Consider the following 5,000-nt stretch of genomic DNA (forward strand, 5'->3'; position numbering starts at 1 on the left):
GTATGTGTATGTGTGTGTGTGTGTGTGTGTGTGTGTGTGTGTGTGTGTGTGTGTGTGTATGTGTCTGACTTTACATGCATGCGCGTATGAGTGGGCATGTGTGTGTCTGTAGCAGGGGGAGAGGAGTACTTGTATGTGCAATCCTCTGTTCCTCTGTTCTCAGATCTCTGTGTGTGTGTGTGTGTGTGTGTACAGCTATCTTCCCACTGGATTGTTACCGATCTTTCATCTCACATACGGCAAGGACACAATTACCTCCAGCCCTCTTTGGCCGCTCAAATTGGGAAATGTAGATTTCCAGCATATGAAAACAAATGGGGAAAAAGGCCAACATGGCCGCGATGGATACTCTAGGAATTACGGTCCCTCAGCCTGTCCAAACCGAAGGCCCCCACCATCCATACAATATGAGACTGACTTGATAGGGTAAGAGTGGCAGCCAAGGATCCATCGTTCACTTCGAGCAAACATCCATGTTGATTCTGCTGGGATATTTGGGTCGGGTCTGATGTATAAGTATAAGTATAAGTATATAAATATAAGTATAAGTATACTCTTTTGATCCCGTGAGGGAAATTTGTCCCAATCCGTGAATTAGTGAAACACACTCAGTACAGTGAACACACAGTGAGGTGAAGCACACACTAATCCCGGCACAGTAAGTTGCCTGCAACAACAGCGGCGCTCAGGGAGCAGTGAGGGGTTAGGTGCCTTGCTCAAAGCCACTTCAGCCGTGCCTACTGGTCGGGGTTCAAAACGGCAACCCTCCAGTAACAAGTCCAAAGCGCTAACAAGTAGGCCACGGCTGCCCCAATGTGTGGGTCGTGGGAAAGCTAAGCCCTTCCCAATGTGTCCAGACTGACTGTGTGTGTGTATGACCATGGCAAGTGTCCTGAACCGGACTCCTGTCCAAGGTTAATGTTTCAGGCACATGTGTCACAATCCCTTAACTGTGCTGGGTAATATATAACAGCATGCTCCCCTGTGCAAATTAGAGCTTAAAACTGCCCATTTTAACAGTGCTCAACATGCAGCTGGTTAGATCTTCACATACAGTGCTCAGCAGCTGCCAGCAGAATTACTCTAGGCCTATTTCATAGAGATGATTAATGGACAGACATTTGAATTTACCAAACAGAGGTAGGCCACAGTGAAATGGAAACGTCTGAACACCTCACAAGGGCAACAGAGAAGGGCCGTGTGATATGTGATAACAGCAGAACAGATGGGTAGATTTCATCATCAACCTTATAATCATTATCATCATCATCATCAAGTTCATCATCATCATCATCACCACCATCATCAGCACCAGAAGCCACGGTAGCACACGAGCCAACCTGCCGCGAGCGTGCAGGGAACAGGTGGTGTTCCCCGCATATCGCCAGCATAAAATGAGGTCATTGTTCGGGCGGCACGTTAATCATTTCCAGAATTCATGATAGCTGCCAATGATCACGGAAGAAGCCCATTTTGCAGTTTAAGGACACACTGAACGAGGAAAGGAGAACGAAACAGCATATTCTGTTGAAGTTAACTCCACCTGGTAAGTCACATGGGGGATTGAAACATTATTTACCTGGGGCGGTTGCCTTGGTTAGGCCTAGTGTTATTCTTATGACATTTGCACTCTTTTTTATGATACAGCTTATCTCTGCTGTGGTTGCAGAGTAGGCTAACTATAAGTTAGCAGAGAATTGTTATTAGCACGCAGGCACAGAGAATTCGAATGCTCCTAATTCTAAAAATTAATTCTACTTTTTTTACCAGAGCTTGAACTCAGAACAGTAGTGTTCTTTTTGATCCTTCAGTCTCAGTCTGCAAATTCATCCATAGTAAATAAATAGGCTATATTTCAATTACAGCCACGCCTCAAATGTTAGTTTATGAATACTGGCGTTTGCCTTTGTTATGATTTATTGTTCTTTGCCTGGCAAGTATTCATTTTACAACGAGCCTTACATCAAGCTATTTGAATACAGGCTTAGTCAACTTGAATTATATTTCAGACTGGGCTATAACGTGTCAGACAATTTATGGCTATGCTTTGAACATTTATTTACCGGACGGCCGTTGTCCCTGTCCCGCCAGCAGTGTTCCTAGACTCATCCGTTAAGATGGCTAGCCGCAGGGAATATGCACCTGCTAGCATTTGCACCTGACCTGTCCACCGGAGTCTGGTGATCGAGCCATTGCCCACATGCCCCATGAGTGGCTAGGCTGACTGCATGCCGTCCGCATACAGTAGGTTATGCACCGGAGTCAGTGTGTGAAACTGGGAGTTAGTTATTCCTTTATTCCTGTGGATGTAGCCACTGCCTGTTCTTGTCTCTTACTCAGTCTATTAGGGGTTTGCACGGCGTGTCATCAGATCTGGACATCGCCATATTGGAGAGACTCGCCTCATTAGAAAGCATTAGGCACTGAAGTAAATCCATAATATCGTCAAGGAAAATGGTTAATTATTGCCGTGTTTTAGGTTGTACCAATAGGTCAGACTGAGAAAAACATCTGGTGTCGGTATCGACTTCCAAACGTTAATAAAAAAAAAAAACAGGGAGAAGGGACAATAATGCCAGAAGTTATCAGAGGAAGGGGGGCGCTTGTGGTTGAACTTGGTACTTCGTCTCCCTCACCCTTATTAGACATTCTCTGACCCAACTCATATGGATCTGCGCTGCCAATAATCCGTAATTTCTCGAAATATCGCGCCTTTTCTTGTGGTCCAAGTCCTGCCCTATATGCCTTTGCATTTTAGACGCATTTTGATGAGCTTTTCTGTTGTTTAGACACGCTACAATCACGTAAGATATCCAAAGTGCATAATACTCCATTGTACTTCATTCACTGAGTATCGCCAATATGGCCGCGCGTGCTGGGTTACCATAGTTACCGGCCAGAACGTGACGTCGATGCAAACCCCCTAATAGGCATTTGGTACCATGTTGTCTGTGGCTGGCCTTCTTATACATTTGAACCCATTTTGGTGGCACACACACCCACACACACACACACACACACACACACACAGTTTGATCTATAATGCCACTACATCAAGATGAGTGTGTCTTACTTCCTCCCCCTTAAACACAAGCACACACAGACACACACACACACACACACACACAGTTTGCTCTTTAATGTCACTTCACTAAGATGAGTGTGTCTTACCTCCATCCCCCCTTCATGCACACACACACACACACACACACACACACACACACACACACACACACACACACACACACAAACAACAGTTTGCTCTTTAATGTCACTCCAGTAAGATGAGTGTGTGTCATTAGCGACTGCTGCATATCCCTGTCTGGCCTACTGGGCCACCATTTTCCAATTAAAGTCCGTTTGCTCCACAACAACACGCGGCTGTTTGGGAAAAGGCGGATTGATTAGGGCACAAATTAACACAAGAAAGAAATCATTCTCCCTCCCTAAGCTAATTTGCTGCCCAGGGTCCCACTAATAAGTTCCTCCAATGAACTTTTTCAGGCAGAAGAACTAGAGACCCAGTAAATCCTCCAGATTCAATAAATCTAATTTCAATAAATTCAGTAAACATTTAGATTGAATGCAATTACCGCATCGCTTACTCCAGTAGGTTGCTTTAAGCGTAATTTAATCAAATGGCAGAGAGAAAACTCCAAGACGCCACACGTCCGGCCCGGCACCATTAGCGTGACGCTTCTTGGAACAGAAATAGACAACAATTGATCTAGATTTCCCCAGAAATATGGGAGTGGCGCAGGCCTCTTATTGGGTGACTTCACTGGATGGCCCCTAATTGCCTGCAGTCTTGGAGCAGTGCTGTCATTAGCTGGAGCACTCCCTAGCCCCCATCTTTCTTCTGCACCATAGAAGATCACACACCCATACAGGCTCCATGGGGGATGTGTGTGAGTGTGTGTGTGTGTGTGTGTGTGTGAGTGTGTGTGTGTGTGTGTGTGTGAGTGTGTGTGTGTGTGTGTGTGAGTGTGTGTGTGTGTGTGTGAATGTGTGTGTGTGTGTGTGTGTGTGTGTGTGTGTGTGTTCTCCATAAAGATCCCCATACCCATACTGCACAGGCCCCACGGGGAATACTAATTGTAGTCTCCCGGGCAGAGTGAGCCTGCTCCCTGCGTGAGACTGATTCTCTGGAGGCAAACGCTCTGCCCAGCACACAGTGATAAATGACCGCTCTCCTGCCCGCTGGCATGACTTGGCATGGGGGTTGTACTCCTTCGCTCATAAGCCGACGTGCGGAGCCGTGCCCTCTCTCTGATGCCCTCGCCCTCGCTCTAGCTGTGATGCCATCCATGCGTGGCCTGGCATCGGCTTGGCATGATGGCTTCAGCCCTCCCGTGGTCACGCTAACCTGCCGACCTCTGATGATGTTTTCAATCCCCTCGTGATCAGCTGGCTTAATGACCTCTGACCCCTGCCTTGGCGAGGGTGGAACGTGCCATGTGCTAGTCCGTGAGACGAGAGGAGAGCTGGCACGGTACTGCCACTGCGGCCTCTGAGACTGGCACCCCAAGAGTGGCACAGCGAGCCGTGCCAGTCCAAGCAACTTGCCCTGGTTCCCTTTCCTCAGAGCGGCGTGCCAGTCCAAGCAGCGTGCCCCGGTGCTCGTGCCCGTAACGGTACGTCCGCAGAGCGGCGTGCCAGTCCAAGCAGCGTGCCCCGGTGCTCGTGCCCGTAACGGTACGTCCGCAGAGCGGCGTGCCAGTCCAAGCAACGTGCCCCGGTGCTCGTGCCCGTAACGGTACGTCCGCAGAGCGGCGTGCCAGTCCAAGACGGCTCTCTGAGCTGGTTGTGTCCATATGCCTGGGCTCGTTAAGAGCAGAGGTGCGCTGTAATTAATTACGAGGCTAATTGGAGAGCCCAGGCAGAGCTATTGTGTCTGTCTGCGCAGCTTATTTAGTGTATAAATGATCCTGGCAGCAGTGGCACTGTAGTGGGAACAGGAGCGTGAGAGCATCTCACACACTCCTCACCATTAGCGCAGT

General features: G+C 48.2%; 1 protein-coding gene across 1 annotated transcript in view; it reads left to right on the forward strand.

Annotated features, from left to right (window-relative positions):
• The first annotated feature begins 2,118 nt into the window (after nt 1-2,118).
• Nucleotides 2,119-5,000, forward strand: part of mvb12bb (multivesicular body subunit 12Bb) — a 46,400-nt gene continuing 43,518 nt past the window's right edge. Inside the window, 1 exon segment of the mRNA XM_042102376.1 lies at nt 2,119-2,244. The gene's annotated coding sequence lies outside the window, so the exon portion shown is untranslated.

The sequence above is a fragment of the Alosa sapidissima genome, chromosome 8 (genome assembly GCF_018492685.1).
Source record: "Alosa sapidissima isolate fAloSap1 chromosome 8, fAloSap1.pri, whole genome shotgun sequence".
Classification (NCBI taxonomy): Eukaryota; Metazoa; Chordata; class Actinopteri; order Clupeiformes; family Clupeidae; genus Alosa; species Alosa sapidissima.